Source organism: Ursus maritimus, unplaced genomic scaffold (genome assembly GCF_017311325.1).
Source record: "Ursus maritimus isolate PB19 unplaced genomic scaffold, ASM1731132v1 scaffold_4, whole genome shotgun sequence".
Classification (NCBI taxonomy): domain Eukaryota; kingdom Metazoa; phylum Chordata; class Mammalia; order Carnivora; family Ursidae; genus Ursus; species Ursus maritimus.
This window is the reverse complement of record NW_024426552.1, coordinates 82936289-82954117: the sequence shown is the minus strand read 5'-3', so window position 1 is coordinate 82954117 and position 17829 is coordinate 82936289. Positions and strand designations below refer to the sequence as shown.

At 36.2% G+C, this 17829-nt stretch overlaps 1 long non-coding RNA gene across 1 annotated transcript in view; it reads right to left on the bottom strand.

The window, feature by feature from the left end:
- Nucleotides 1-10516: 10516 nt before the first annotated feature.
- Nucleotides 10517-17829, bottom strand: part of LOC103676111 — a 324895-nt gene continuing 317582 nt past the window's right edge. Inside the window, exon 4 of the long non-coding RNA XR_005832234.1 lies at nt 10517-10582. This is a non-coding gene — a long non-coding RNA (uncharacterized LOC103676111). The remainder of the gene's footprint in view (nt 10583-17829) is intronic.

Genomic DNA, 17829 nt, shown 5'->3' with positions numbered 1-17829 from the left:
GTACTGTACGGTGACTAACATAATATAATAAAAAAAAATAAAAAAAAAAGGAGCAACGGTTTGCAGAAGACAAAGGAAGAATGTCTTCAAAGAGCTAGGAAAATAACTGTTAAGCTAGAATTCTATACCTAATTAAAATATCCTTCCAGAGTAAGGGTGAAATAAATCATTGTTTTCAAACACAGGAAATTCTAGAAGTTTGCCACTCATTGATTCTTACATAAAAACCTACTAAGATTAAACCTGAGAGGGATGGGACAACTGGGTGATGGACATTGGGGAGAATATGTGTTGTAACGAGCACTGGGTATTATATAAGACTGATGAATCACAGACCTGTACCCCTGAAACAAATAATACATTATATGCTAATAAATTGAATTTAAATTTTAAAAAATTAAAAAATCCCTCCCCCCCAAAAATAATAATAAAAAAAATTAAACCTAAAAAGGAGTAGGGTACAAGGACATCTAGTGAGGTCAGAAATTGGCAACACATCTTGGAATAACAATTAACAACTACATGCAAGAAATATATTTTATGTGGGTACTTTTTAAAAAAAGATTTTATTTATTTATTTGAGAGAGAGAGTGAGTGAGAGAGGGAGAGAGAGAAGGAGCAGGGGAGGGGCAGAGGGAGAGGGAGAAGCAGACTCCCTGCTGGGCAGGGAGCCTGATGTGGGACTTGATCCTGGCACTCCAGGATTATGACCTGAGACAAGGCAGCCACTTAACTGACTAAGCTACCTAGGCGCCCCTATGTGGGTACTTTTAAAAGAGAACAAAAGACTCTAGCTAACTATATTAAGAACACTAGGATAATGAGGGTAAAAATATAGTAAGGACTTATTTGAGAGGAAAGAAAAGCTGAATGACTTTAGAGTTTGCTAGAGAAATTTATAGATAGATAATATATGTCAAAAGTATATCAGACAAGCAGAGGCAAAAAATAGCAGGCAATGATATTAATATGAGACAAATATTTATGTTACAAACATTATAAATTTACAATCAGGAGAAAAAATGAGATCCATGATGAGAAAAGAAAAATCAATAGCCCAGTTATAAAATAGACTATAGTCATACGAAGGTGATTACTTTAAAAATACAAATGGCCAAGAAACATGAAATTACATCTAATTGCATTAATAATCAGATAAGTGAAAATAATAATAAATGATGAAATGTATTTTGGATTTTTGATTAATAAAGATTAAAAATATAGATAAAATCCATTACTAATGAATTTGTAAGGAAAGACTCATTCTCACATTTTATTGATAGGAGTTAAATGGGTAGTTCTTTCTGTAAGTAATTTGGTGTATCCATCAAATTGTAAATTGAATAAATTATTTGACTCAGGGTGTAATCCCACTTTTAGAAATTAATCTAGGGAGACAATTACGAAGGTGTTATTCATACTGTTTATAATACAACCTTGAGAATTTAATAGGATAAAGTAGTCATTTTAAAGATGACAAAGCAGAGCAGCATAAANGCCCTTGGACATCCTTCATTGTTCTCTTTTAACTTTTATCTAAATGACTTTAAGCCACTTTTGCCACTCCACTATAAAATACAAAAACATTAGATTTCCCTTTTAAATTGGGAGCATGATTTTATTGTCATAAATTAGGAGTGGACTTAATAAACAACAGGCAAGCAGACATATTAGCTAATTATCATCAGAAGGATGGACCTAAGATCATTGGTTCCAAGCCAAAGCCATCCTTCTTGGCAGACATCCTCCATTACATCAACTCATTAAGATACCTGCAGGTAATTTATTTTGAAGGATTTCATTAGATAGTTCAATTTTATGGCTATAGTTTTAACACCTCTCTGAAAAACACCCAAGCTAAAGTCACTGAGCCCTCCTGTGGTGGAATCACAAACACAAATGCACAGACGTCTGCAAGTGCTAAAGAGGTAAAGTAATTGGGTAGAGTGGGTAAGAAATGTAGTCAGCTGGGGAGTATAGGATATTTGGGGAAAATCCTAGTTTTTTCTTAGTTAGGCAATTTGGTGGACAGCTTTTTGAATTGTTTCATTCAGTGAATGGGTCCAGTCTCTGGGAGGAATCCTATGGCAGTGGACAATGAAAGCTATAAGATTGAGATATTCAGTTTAATCTTCTATTATCACCCGGTCTTTTATTCATTTTGAAGGAAGCAGCTACCTTTTTCAGAAATACCGTTATCAGCTTTTTCAGAAATTCTGCATCAGCTGAGATTGGCTTGCTATCTTTCAGGGCCTCTTGCTCAGTTATTTCACATAGAACTAGTATTGTAGTGTATGTGTCCAGGCTACCATATAAGGATTGTATAATTTTACTAACTAGTTCAGAATAGTACTTTCCTCCACAGGTCTGGACCAGCCAATGAGGTATTTCTACCATCACCTTCTTCAAGAATCAATACTGTTTAGGATTAATAATATCCATTTTTTAATCACCTTTCCAGTAACTTACTGAATTGATGAGAGAGAGATAAAACTGATTTTACTCTGGTTCACGGGTACCACTTTGTGGTACAGATTAGGGCTACATCAGAATTTAAATAATCCCATAAGACATTCCAAACAACAACCACCACCACCACCACCATCATAACACTATCTCTGTGGACTTGAGTAAAATGAAATTAATCAGTTTTTCTGACCCCAAAACTGCTTCTCCTTCCATGTTCCCTATCTCAATGAATAGAATTACCATTCATTAATTTTTCAGGTCCGTAACACAAGCTTGTTCTTGATTCCTTTTCCTTCCCAACTACCTCTCTTCTAACAATTTACTATGTCCTGTCAATTTTATCTCAATTGACTCCAATTCATCCGGTGCCTTTACTATAATTAAGGATACCATAGTTTTATTTTATTTTAAAGATTTTATTTATTTATTTGACAGAGAGAGAGAGAGAGAGAGAGAGAGCACAAGCAGGGGAAGTGGGAGAAGGAGAAGGAGGCTCCCCACTGAGCAGGGAGCCCAAAGCGGGGCTTGATGCCAGGACCCTGGAATCATGACCTGAGCCAAGACAGACACTCAACCAACTAAGCCACCCAGGTGCCCCATCATATTAAAAAGGCCCCCAATTGTTCTCTTCCAGTCCATCCTTGCCTCTTGTAATTTGCTTCCTACACTGCAGTCAAAGTGACCTTTCCAAGATATAAATCTAATCATCTCACTTCACTATTTAAACCTTCTCAGCTGCCTTTAGGTAAAAACTCTATGGCTTAACATGGAGCTTATAAGGCTGATAGGTCCTTTAGGATGATACCTGCCTGGCTTCCAATCTCATTTCTTTTCTTTCTTTTTTTTTTTTTTAAGATTTTATTTATTTGACAGAGAGACACACAGCAAGAGAGGGAACACAAGCAGGGGGAATGAGAGAGGGAGAAGCAGGCTTCCCGTTGAGCAGGGAGTCCGATGTGGGGCTCCATCCCAGGACCCCGGGATCATGACCTGAGCCCAAGGCAGACGCTTAACGACTGAGTCACGCAGGCACCCCCCAATCTCATTTCTTACCACTCTCTTTTGGACCATTCTGAACTATATTCAGTTTTTAGAATAATGTCTTTCTCTTTCCCTAATCTTTGGCTCTTTGAAAAAATTCTTCCCTCTGGAATCCTCTTCCATCTGCTCTTTACCTGGCTAATTTATGAGAACATTTCAAATCTCACTGGGATATTATTATTTTGTGTAGGATGATTTGTCTGATCCCTAATCCTAGTTTAGATGCCCTCTCTGGAGCAGTACTAACCCTACTTATTATTAGTACTTATTATATCAACTTGTAATTGCTTATTTACCTATATGTCAAACTCCAGTGCACTAGATGATACATTTCTAATGTATCTTTGTTATGTTTTTTTTTTTTTTGTCTAGCACTTAGCATACTGACGGGCAAATAATATGCCTAAATATTCACTAAATGTTAAACATTCACTGACTAATTGACTGAATGACTGAATGAATGAATGAACTGGAATAGATCTTGGCTAGGTATACTTAGTGGGAGTACAGTCTATCTAGAACCAGACTTTGCCAAACTGGGGCTATAATGGACTAGTATTAATATAAATCATCTTTTATATATAGTAAGAAGATTAGAATATTTTCAACAGATAGGATTGCTAAATATATATTTGAACTAATAGCAAAGAAATATTAATGGCAAAGTTCCTTTTACTAAACAGATGCCGTTCATATTGTTATGAACAGTTACTGAGTGCCAGCAATGTGTGAACCTCTAGGCAGAATGTTGTGTTAGACAACGTTTCTGCTTGGGAAATAATTTTAATACACAGACGATGTGCAAACACAGTACAAGCCTGGATTATACTCAACAGAAGGAGGAGCAACAAGACTCTCTAGTTTGCATGGAAGCTTTGCCCCAACTGGATGTTAAACTTAATATTTTAAATAAAAATGTTCAGGAAAATGTTTTGCTTGAAATTATGGGGGTTACCAGCCTGCACTCAGGAGTCAGACAGATTTAAGTCCAATACTGACTCTTCTATTTACCACTTAGAAAAGAACTTTAATGATGATGAACCTCAGTTTTCAAGGATGTAATGGGATAATAATAATAATAATAATAATAATATCTGCCTCAGTGATGGTTAATTTTATGCGTCACTTGATTAGACTAAGGGATGCCCAGATAACTGGTCATTATTTCTGAGTATATCTGTGAAGGTATTTCTGGATGAGATTAGCATTTGAATAAGTAGACTGAGTAAAGAAGATTGTCCTCTCCAATGCAGGTGGGTATCATCCAATTCACTGAAGGCCTGAATAAAACAAAAAGGAGGAGGAAAGGCTAATTGACTCTCTCTCTCTGTGCTTGATTTGGGACATCCATATTCTCCTGTCCTTAGACATTAGAACTCTGGTTCTTGGGCCTGTGAATTCTGGGGCTTATACTAGAAGCCATCCCCCCCTGCCCCAGTTCTCAGGCCTATGGCCTCGTACTGAATTATACCACCAGCTTTCCTGGTTTTCTAGCTTGCAGATGGCATATCATGGGACTTCTTGGCCTCCATAACCACAAGAGGAAATTCTCATACTAAATCTCCTCTTATATATCTATCTCCATATATATCCTATTGGTTCTTTTTCTCTGGAGACCTTTGAAAAATAGTCTCATAGAGTTATTTTTGTGAAGATTAAATAACATTAAATATATAATGTTCCTGGCATGATAACCAGTATATAGAAACCGCTCAGTAAATATTAGATACTAAAATTCTTTAGTCCAACCTCATCAATTTCCCAATGATGAAACCAAGGCACCAAAGATATTAAATGAAATTACCTATGGTCTCACAGCTACTTAGTAAAAGGTAGAGAACTAGAAGTAAGATCTTCAGATTCCTCATTCTCTCTCCTGATTGTTTGAATGCAGTATGTGGATGCAAACTGAGGAGGCCTCATAATCCATGGTATCCATGGTGACAATGTTCTTATGAAACATAAGCATTGTTTAATTTCTAGCCACTCTGCCCATCCTCTCCAGTAGTGATGAGCAGGAATAAGGAGAGAAGAACATGGACAATTATGTACAAAAATAAAATTCCATGATCTGAAGAAAAAAGTGATGAGATTAGAAAGATTGTTAGCTGCATAGATTTGTTCTTTTGTGCTTAAAGTGTAGTACAAGGCCGTAAGTATGTATTTGATTAAGTGCAGTGCCAAGGTGGTATGTATATATTTGATCAGAAATGAACTTAGTGTAGGCAAAGTGTATGGCAATTTCTTAATGAACCCAAATAGAAACTACAAGTCTGCCTCTTATGAGGCAGTGATCATAGTTTAGGGCTGCAGAAATGGTTGGAATTTGTGTAGCAGAGAGGTGGGTTTGGGGTGTATATGCTCATTGGGGTTATGCTCATGACTTTGAATAAGGGCTGGTCTTGACTCCTCGAGGTAAAACTCAACAGAGCAGGACACCACAACTTGTGCAAAGGGTTGAGAAGCAAATTGATGTAAGAGAGGTCACAGAGTACTGGGAGATGGAGGTCAAACCATCTAAATTAGAGAGAACTTAATGCCTACCTCAAAACCCAGTGGAAATCCATTAGGGCACACTTTAGGAGAAAAACACACTAGAGTAAGTAAGTGCCATGAACTAGGACTAGGGATAAAACCCAAATAGACTCATCCTAACAAAGCATAAATCAATGGAAATTATCCAAACCAAAGCAGATTAAGAAAAAAGATTGTAACAAATGTACAGAGACCCAGTAACTCGTAGGACAATAACAAGTGACCTAATATATGGTAATAGGAGCCTCAATGGGAGAAGAGATGGAGAATGAACAAAATATATTTTAAGAAATAATGGCCCCAAATTTCCTAAATTTGTCAAAAAATATTCAACCTAGGGATCCAGGAAGTGAATCCAAGTAGGAGAAATACAAAAAAGCCACACTAGGTACATAATTGTCAAACTGCTAAAAACCAAAGATAAAAAATCCTGCAGCTAGAGGTAAAAGAAAACAATCATGTATGGGAACAATGATGAGGATGGTGGCACGTTTCTTATCAGAAAAATAGAGGCCAAAAGTAAGAGGATGATGTCTTCAAAGTAACTAAACAGCAACAACAAAATGCCAACCAGAAAACTATCTACCATAAAAAGTGAAAGAATATTTTGCTAGAAGTTTTGTGCAACAAAAAAATGTTAAAAGTTTTTTGCAGGTTGAAGAAAAATAAAACAACATAATATGGGAACTGGAATTTATAGAAAGGAATCAAATGCATTGGAAATAATTATTTAGGTGAATGTAAACTACCTTTTCCATTTCTTGATTTCTTTAAGAGACAACTGAGGGTTTGAGATAAAAATATCATGTTTCCTATATAGTTTATAATACATATAGAAGGAAAATGTATGACAGTAACACAAAGGATAAGAGAGGAATAACTGGAATATAGGATACGCTGTTCCAAATTTCTTATATTTCATTTGAAGTGCTGCAATATTATTTTTAAGTAGGCAACAATAAGTAAAGGATAGATATTATAATTACTAGGATGACTACCAGAAATTTATATTAAGAGATAAATAATTAAAAAGTCAATTGGCAAAATTAGATGGAATACTAAAAGTATTTCGTTAATCCTTCCAAAAGCAGGGAGACAGAAGAAGAAAGGGACAAAAACTACAGTGAACAATTATAAACCAAACAGATTTAAAACCAACCGTATCAATAATTATACTAAATGGATGGACCTAGAGGGTATTATGCCAATTGAAATAAGTCAAACAGAGAAAGACAAATATAATTCCATTTATACAGGGACTCTAAAAAAAAAAAACCAAAACAAATGAATAAACAAACATAAGCAGAATCTTACCTACAAATGCAAAGAGAAGACTGATGGATGACAGAGTGGGGGGATAGGTGAGGTGAGTGAGAGGGAATGGACATACAGGCTTCTAGTTGTGGAATTAATGGGCCATGGGATTGGGGGCCGCAGCATGGTACTGTGGTGGCATTGTGTGGTGACAGATGGTGGTTATATATGATGAGCATGGCATAGTGTGTGGAATTGAGTTGCTTTGTTGTATACCTAAAACTAGTGTAATATTATGTGGCAACCGTCCTTAGATAAAAAAAATAATTATACTACATGAAAGGGAACTGAACACTACACTTTAGAGGCAGGGATTGTCAGACTATATACAAAAACATAAAACCCAACTATGTGCTATCTGAAAAAGATGTGCTCCAAACATAGAATTAAAAGGTGAAAAAATATGCTATACAAAAACTATTCATAATCAAAAACTCTTAGAAAACCAGGGATAGAAGAGAACTTCCTTAATCTCATAAAAGGCATTCACTAAAAACCTACAGCAAATATACTTAACGTTGATATATTGAGTACTTCCCCTTTAAGATTGGGAACAAAGGAAAGGTATCTGTTCTCACTTCTTTTTAACATTGTACCGGATGTCCTATTCAGTGCAACAAGGCAAGAATAAAAGGCATGTGTCTGTTGGCCATCTGTATGTCTTCTTTGGAAAAAAATGTGTTTTCATGTCTTCTTTTATAGGTTCTTTATATGTTTTAGATACTAACCCTTCATCAGATATGTCATTTGCAAATATCTTCTCCCATTCCATAGGGTCGCCTTTTAGTTTCATTGATTATTTCTTTCACTGCACAGAAGGCTTTTCATTTTGACAAAGTCCAAATAGTTTATTTTTGCTTTTGTTTCCCTTGTCTCAGGAGACATATTTAGTAAGTTGCTATGGCCGATGTCAAAGAGGTTACTGCCTGTGTTCTCCCCTAGGATTTTTTTTTTAAAGATTTATCTATTTTAGAGAGAGAGAGCACACATGCAGGGGAGAGGGGCAGAAAGGAGATAGAGAGACTCTCAAGCAGACTCTCTGCTGAGCATGGAGCCTACCATGGGGCTCAACCCCACAACTCTGAGATTATGACCTGAGTCAAAATCAAGAGTCAGATGCTTAACTGACTGAGTCATCCAGGTGCCCCTTCTCTAGGATTTTAATGGTTTCATGTCTCACATTTAGGTCTTTAATCCATTTTGAATTTATTTTTGTGTATGGTGTAAGAAAGTGGTCCAGTTTCATTCTTTTGCATGTAGCTGTCCAGGTTTCCCAAAACCATTTGTTGAAGAGACTGTCTTTTCCCCATTGGATGTGGTATATATACAATAGAATATTACTCAGCCGTAAACAAGAATGAAATCATGCCATTTGCAATGACATGGATGGAGCTAGAGAGTATCATACTAAGTGAAATAAGTCAGTCAGAGAAAGATAAATATCATATGATTTCACTCGTATGTGGAATTTAAGAAACAAAACAAATGAGCATAGAGAAAAAAGAGAGACAGAGAGGCAAACCAAGAAACTGACTCTTAACTATAGAGAACAAACTGATGGTTAACAGAAGAGATGTGAGGGGGGACGGGTTAAATAGAGGATGGGGATTAAGGAGTGCCCTTGTGATGAGCACCTGATGTTGAACAGAAGTGTTGAATCACTAAACCGTACACCTGAAACTAATATTACATTGTATGTTAACTAATTGGAATTTCAATAAAAACTTAAAACAATAAAAGGCACGCAGATTGGAAAGAAAGAAGTAAATGTATGTTTAGTTGCCAATGACATCACTGGATTTTCAGGAAATTCTAAGAAATCTATAAAACAACTACTAGAACTAATATTTTTTGGAAAATTTCAGAATTTAATCTTGTTAAATGTAAAAAAATCTTGAAAAGGGAGAATTGAGTTGAAGCACCTTATGCTACCTGATTTTAAAACAATAAAAACTACAGTACTAGGATAATAAGGATAAGTAGATCATATGAGTAGCAGATAGAGCAGGAAAAAAAGTCACATATATACAATAATTATATTTTGAAAAAGGTGCCAAGACAATTTAATGGTGAAAGGATGATGCCAGAACAATTGTATAAATCAGTGGTTCTCAACCTGAGGCAATGGCCCACCAATTCCTTGTGGGTGGGAGGAAGTAGGAGACATTTGGCAATATCTGGAAACATTTTTGATTGCCACAATTGAGTAGGGGCACTACTGGCATCTAGTTGATAGAGGCCAGGAATGCTGCTAAACATCATACAATGAATAGGACAGCCTCCTACAAAAAAGTATTTTCTGACCCAAAATGTCAGACATTCTGGAATAAAGAATGGAAAGAAAAATGAGCCCCCATTCCCACCTCAAACTATGTATAAAAATAATCTGAAATGACTCATAGACCTAAATGTGACAGGTAAAGTATAAACTTATGGAATAAAACATAGCAGAACATCTTCATATTAGACAGACATATTTCTTAGGCAAGGCAAAAGAAAATCAATCAATTAGTCATCATCAAAATTTAAAAGTTCTGCTCATCAAGAGATATTAGTAAGAAGATGAAGTAAGGCACAGGTTGCAAGAAAATATTTGCAATGCATATGTACAACAAAGGACAAGTTTCCATGATATAAAAAAATCAATAAAGATGATAACCCATTAAAAATGTCCAAGTATGTAAAAAGACATTTCACAAAAGAACATACTGAATGGACAATAAGCATGTAAATATAACTGTCATCAGTGAAATGCAAATTAAAACCACAATGAGATATTACTATATAACCACCAAAATAGCTAAAATTTAAAAGATTAGTACCATCATGGAAAGGTTGTCACATTCTATGACAAAAGGAACACTTGACATTACTGGTAGGAGTATAAAATGGCACAACCATTTTGGAAGATGATTGGTATTTTTAATAAACATCTACCAACAATTTCACTCATATGTTTTTACTTAAAGCCAAAAGATATGTACAAGAATGTTTATAGAAGCTTTATTCATCATTGCTAAAAACTGAAGATCACTGAAATATCCATCAACAGGAATTTGTAAATATTCATACAAGGGAATAAAACCCTTTAACAAATAAAGAATGAACTTCTGATGCACACAAAAATATGGATACATTTCAAAAACATATTGAGTGAAAGGACATAGAGAGGTACATACCGTGTAATTCCAACTATATAAGGTTTAAGAGAGTTAAAATTAACCTATGGGGAGAGAAATAAAAAGAATTGTTGCCAATGTGGAATGGGTAATGATTGGAAGCAGGCACTAAGAACTTCATAAGGTAATGAAAATATTCTATATCTGAATAGACTATTGGTTACATGCTATATACATTTAACAAAACTCACTGAACTGTACATTTATAATCTGTGCATTTCACTCTGTAAATTTTACCTCTATAGAGAAAAAGTAAGTTCAGGGAAAACATTATTGATATACTACTACATTCCATGGATTCCTGTAAGTAGTAGTGATACCACATGAATAAAACAGCTAAAATTCTGACTTAATCAAGCATATGTTTACATTGACAGCATGACAGAAGAGCTAAAATCAAAGTGCAAACATGGTCTATGGTAGTGAAAAGGGTAGGTGATAAAACCAAATCAAGCAGGGTATGGGGATAGAAAGTGACAAAGTGGATCAGAAAGTACTACTTTGGGATTACGGTAAAGTTTTATAATATCCAGTGTTGGTGGAGTTTGGTAGGACCAGACATCTTTGCCTCCACTTGGAGGGAGCCTGTGGTGAATAAAGTTAACATAGAGGAAAGTATAGCTGAGAAAATGAAAGAGATGTTTGATGACACCTTGCATCCAGCCTTCTTCTAGACTTTTTGTTATGTGAGCTATTAAGTAGCGCCTACCATCATTTTTGTTTGTTTGTTTATCCATAAGGTAGTTTGAGGGGTTTCTGCCATTTGCAACCAAAGGAGACCTAATATAACAGGACTGCTGTTTTAAGACGCTTCCCAACCAGAGTTCTAGAAGGAGTCTTCAGGAGGTACTCAATGACCTTACAAAGCAGTAGGAGTTTGATTGACTTTTTGGAAGGATGAAATACTGAACATACACATTCTCATCTTCAAATCTATTGGGGAAAAGCAGATGGTTCCAGCAATCTCCTGTAATTGCTTACTTGGCTAAATCACTAAGGACTACAGGGATTTGTTATTTTATGAAATTAAAAGAAGGAACAACAGGGGCTGTTATCTAACTTCTGAAAAAGAATGCCTACAGGTTCTTAGGGCCCAGCAGGAAAGAGGTTATAATCAGTCTATTCGTCTTGCAGTAGTTAAAAGTTGCATGCTTTGTGCCTTGCTATGGTTAGCATCAGCTATTTTTTAGCTTCCACACAAGATTTTCCACATTCTGTGGGAAAAGAGTTTAGGATCCCAAATGTTCCTCTTTTAATTTAGGTCTCTTCAGGGAAGAAAAATAGCTATTCTATAATAGTGATTCCAAAGAAATGTTGGATCTGAAACTTCTGATTTGGGAGCTCTGAAAGACTAAAAGTCATGGCAAAGGGTAGAGGTTAGAAGCAGACATCCTGCAGGGAAACCCTTAAGTTAGGCCATCCTATTTTTTAGTTTTAATAAGACAGCACTGACTCAGTGGTATATTGAGTCTGAAAGGGAAATGTTAGGAAGTTACAGATACTGTAGGGCTCCACAGGACGGCAATCCACTAGGGTCTCCTTACCCACTATTTGCTGGGTGTCCTTCAAAGGCACCCCCCTCCCAAATATGAATTCCAAAAATTTGGAAATAAAGAAAGAAAATACTCATGAGTAACTAAAACTACTCTTGGCAACCTTTTGTCATACTTTCTTTCAGGACTTCCACCTTTATATATGTTCTTCAGGTAGTTACAATAATCACAGTATATATACAGTTTAGCATTTCATTTTCCCAACATTATAAGTATTTTACCACGTTGTTCATAAACTTTGTAATAAGCATTTTTATGACTGCATACTGTTTTTATTTATGAAAGTAATTCTTATATTTTAAATGAAAAACCCTTTGAGAATTTAAGTGCTGATGCTTCTGCTCTGGTGAGTCTCATCCCTCAGTGTGTTCCAGAGTAACACAGGGGCTTGAAAAATATTGCTGTCCAGACTTCATCTTCAGAAATTCAGATTTGCTTAATCAGGAGTTGGGTCACATCATCAGTATTAAAAAAAATAAAAAACCCCAGATGATTTCAATGTGTATAGAATTGAAAACCTCTGAATGTCCCCAAATACATATGTCCTCAAAATTTACTGTATAGCATCAAGGTTCATAGATTCTTTGGGTTCAAAGACCCCAGATTGTCATCTATTTTATACAACACAACTTACACAATTATCACCTAATTTTTAGACATATTTTCAGTGTTCTTCCATTATAAATAGTATGCTGTAGACATGTGGATGTATATAACATTTTTCAGAAGTAGGATTCCATGAAAATTTCGTGACTCTTTCTAACATCCTGCCAAGTTGTCTCATCTTGGGGATCCTCTTAAAACACTCTCTTTCCCTCTCACATATGTGCATATCAGGACTCAGTCAAAGACTCAGGGGGCCCTTCTGCAGATTGTGGGGATTCTATGGTTTAATAAATATTGGCCCAGATTTTTGATCCTGATTTATCAAGGATAATAACTTATATTTTTTTGATGGGGAAGGAATTCCCACCAATTCCATTTTGTGTCCTGGTCCTTCTATCCCAGCCATACAGACTGGTAGAAGGCTCTCCTAGAATACCAATGACTTCTCCATTTATGAGTAAGTTCATTTCAGAACCCACCACTTACATACTACTAGCAAATCAATCTTACTTAAGAATGTCAAATGAAAATGAGGAGAAGTTGTGGGTTCAGCAGCTAAGTGCTTTTCTTATTGAGACTGAACTCCCAGGTGTTTTACAGGACTCTTTAGCATAAAATACCTGAGTCGGAAGTCTTTGTTTGCCATGACCATATCTCAGCTCAGTTCTCAGAGATAGCCTACAATGCAGCCAAAAACTAAAGAACTCCTCTCCTTTGTTTTATTTCTGTGGGCCAACCTGGGCCATCCCTGTGGATGAAACCCTAGATTTAGTCTGAATAGGCCTTGCGTAAAATGAAGGCTAGGTGTGTGCTAAACTGGAATTTGCACTGGATTCGTGTCTTGGCTATACCACTTACTAGCTTTATGACCTTGGGCAAGTTTGTTACTTTCACTTGGTTTTAATTTCTCTGAAAAATAAGTATAATCATGCTTTACCTGTTTTACCAGCCTGTCATCACAATCCAGGAGAGAATACCTTATTGTGGTTCCTGGTATTTCAGGGTTCAAGCAATGAAAATTTCTTCTTATGATCTTGATGTCTTATATCCCTAAATACATCTGTCCCTATCCTATGCTCCTACTGCTCTATATCTTACCCTGTGTGGGCTGGGGCAAGGGGGAAAAGAATTATTTAAAATAGATATGATGCATGATGAAGTGTTAGTCACTCCATTAAGCTAAATGTTTTAAGCCAGCAAAGATTTATTTATGCATTTGTTCATTAATTTTATAAATATTTATTGACTACCTACTAGTAATATATTTATGTGTATATATATGTATATATAATTTCGTGTGTGTGTGTGTGTGTGTGTGTGTGTATTTGGTATGAGTGAGTAAAAAATTTTTGATTAAGCATAAATCCAATCTGTCAAGAGTCTAGGTGCTAGCAATGACTTCACGGCTGAGTGAGGACATGTGGAAATGCTACAGAAGCTGGCCTGAGGAAAGGTTATGTACAGCAAGAACGATAAAACATCTGTCAGAACAACAAAGCATTCATCAAATTCAAGTTATGCTCAAGGCAAAATCACGCTCGAGTGATGAATGACAGCCTATCAATCAAAGTAAGTTCCAATGTACAGGATAGGAAGGAGGGAGATTTTCAGCACCTTCTCTCCACATCAGACCTGCCTCTTCTGTCCACCCTCTTCTTCACTAAATTGCCTTAAATTCTTTGAAAATTTCATGAAGGCTATTCCCCCCAAAATTTTTATATAGTATCAGGACATTCCTATACCTCTCAAAACTGTATACATAGATCCATGAACACACTTCCTACTCTTGTTCAATCTCACCATTTCATGAAGAAAGTGATTCCAGATTCATATATTCACAAATATTTATTGATCATCACCTATGTGCCCACTAGTTTGCTAGTTGCAGCAAATATCAGCATAAATAATTTCTGCTCTCTTTCCTCAGGAAATTCTCCAAAGTTTAAGTAAATTGCCTAACATGATAAAGACAGTAAGTGGTAACATGGAATCTTCTTTTTTTTTTTTTTGCTTTTTTATTTTTTATTTTTAAATTTTTTATTTTTATTTTTTTGATGTAAAGTTTGATGATTCATTAGTTGCGTATAACACCCAGTGCACCATGCCATACGTGTCCTCCTTACTACCCATCACCAGCCTATCCCATTCCCCCACTGCCCTCCCCTCTGAAGCCCTCAGTTTGTTTCTGAGTCCATAGTCTCTCATGCTTCATTCCCCCTTCTGATTATCCCCCCTTTCTTTATCCCTTTCTTCCCCTACCTATATTCCTAGTTCTTATGTTTCATAGATGAGAGAAACCATATGATAATTGTCTTTCTCTGCTTGACTTATTTCACTTAGCATTATCTCCTCCAGTGCCGTCCATGTTGCAGCAAATGTTGAGAAATTGTTCTTTTTGATAGCTGAGTAATATTCCATTGTCTATATGGACCACATCTTCTTAATCCAGTCATCTGTTGAAGGGCATCTTGGCTTCTTCCATGATTTAGCTATTGTGGACAATGCTGCTATGAACATTGGGGTGCATATGGTCCTTCTCTTCACTACGTCTGTATCTTTGGGGTAAATACCCAGTAGTGCAATGGCTGGATCATAGGGTAGCTCTTCTAACTCTAAATCCAATCTCAGAGTTAAACAAGACTGGGAGAAAGGAGAGTTCTAGCAGAGAGTATTTTACCAGATAGAGTAAACCTTTGGAGAAAATCATTTAGGTCTGGATATGCGGGAGGATTTCTATGAAAGGGTTAGAGTTATCAAAAGTATATTCCCCAACTGGGAGATGAATATACTCTAAAACTGACTTATGATGATGGTTGCACCACTCAGTAAAGTTGCTAAAAATCATTCAATTGTACACTTGAAATAAGTGAATTTTATAATATGTGAAACACAATTCAATAAAGGTGTTAAAATATGTTTTTTGAGCTCTGACATGTAAAAAAGCTTGGAAGTTGTCATTCCACAGCTCACCACAAGAAAAACACTGAACAAGCTGAAAAGCAATCACTTTTCTTAGATCCATCAAAGAACTGAAGTTACAAAGCAAACTGCCACACCCAAATCTGGAAACACTGGTGAGTACAGAGAATCACAGCTGAAATCAGTTTACCTGAGGCAGAAGGCACTGGAGCCATAAACGGGTAGGAACACTCACATGATAATTTTGATGAATTTCTGGAGACTGGGTATGGACTAGCTTGAGAGTTAAATACTCCTCTAGGCTCAGTGTTAGAGAGACCCCTGACATGTTCATGGATTTTACCTCTAGCAATCTCACCAGATTCTTGCCTTTAAGATGAGAGAAAAATTCCCTTCTGTGTTTAGAGCAAGGGGAGAGAAAAAGTAACCATTTTGAAATATTCCCAGAGCTTCTCTATAACAAAAGCCTGCCCTTCAAGGGAAACTACATTACCAGAGTCTTCTCTGACCTAAGATGGGGCACTAGGCCACATCCAGCTCCCTCTAGCCTTCCTATATTACTGGTAAGGGGGAAAAGACGGGGGGGGGGGGGGGGGGAAGGTAAGAAGCATGATTGAAGCCCAGGGACTTAGGCCTACTAGAAAAATGAGATTTCATATTAAGATTGTAGAAAATGTTTCTTCCACAATACCTGAACATCACATCAACAGGACTCCAGTATAATATCAATAGATTATAACTGAGAGACCTATAAGACACGGACTCAATTTAAGAAGACCTTACTTAAACAAAAAGACAAGTGGGAATAAAAAAAAAAAAACTAAACCAGGGCGCCTGGGTGGCACAGCGGTTAAGCGCCTGCCTTCAGCTCAGGGCGTGATCCCAGCGTTATGGGATCGAGCCCCACATCAGGCTCTTCCGCTAGGAGCCTGCTTCTTCCTCTCCCACTCCCCCTGCTTGTGTTCCCTCTCTCGCTGGCTGTCTCTATCTCTGTCGAATAAATAAAATCTTAAAAAAAAAAAAACTAGAGGAAACTGAAGACTACGGCAGCAACAGCAAACATTAAATATAGCCTATCTCCTAGGAGGCATATTATCATAAAAGCTCACCAAAAGCCATATTACCTGCTCCTATCACCCAATATATCATATCTGGCTTTCACCAAAAATTTACCAGGTGTTTTTGAAAATAAGGAAACACACATTCTGAAAAGAAAAGCAAATATCAGAAACAGACTCAGATACGGTACAGATTTTAGAATTATTAGGTAGGGAATTTCAAATAACTATGGTTAATACAGTAAGGACTCCAAGGGAAAAAAGTAGATAACATATAAGAACAGATGAATACGGTAAGCAAAGAGAAAGAAATTCTAAGAAAATCAAACGTACGCTAGAAAACAAAATCTATGAAAGAAATGAAAAATGCCTTTAATGGTCTCATTAAGAGACTGGACACTGCTGAGGAAAGAATCTGTGACCTTTAAGACATATCAATAGAAATATTCCAAACTGAAAGGCAGAGAGAAAAGAACAATTTAAAGAAAAGAAACACTGGGGTGCCTGGGTGGCTCAGTCAGTTAAGCATCTGCCTTTGGCTCTGGTCATGCTCTTGGGGTCCTGGGACTGAGCCCTGTGTAGGCTCCCTGCTGAGCCTACAAGATTCTTCCTCTCCTTCTGCCCCTCCCCTCCATTTGTGCTCTCTCGCTCTCTCTCAGATAAATAAAATCTTAAAAAAAACCACACACACAAAAATAAAATAAATAAAAAAAGAAACATAATATCCAAGAACTGTATATACAGTTACACAGATAAAATTGGAATATGGCAAAGACAGCAAAGAAAGGAATAGAAGAAATGTTTGAAATGACAATGGCTATAGATTTTTTAAAATTAATGATAGATACCACACCATAGATCCAGGAAGCTCATAGAATATCAAATAAGATTAATATCAAAAAATAACTACATCTATGCATACCATATTCAAACTTCAGAAACCAAAAACAAAGAGAAAATCTTGAAAGAAGCTGAGGAAAAAATAACATTTTAGCTATGAGGAACAAATATAAGAATGACAGACTTCTAGTCAAGAACCATGCAAATAAAATAGGAGTAAAGTGATATAGTTAAAGTTTTTAAAGAAAAACTACCAACACAAAATTTAAAAAAAATTGTATCCAGTGAAATCATCATTCAAGTGTGAATGAGAAA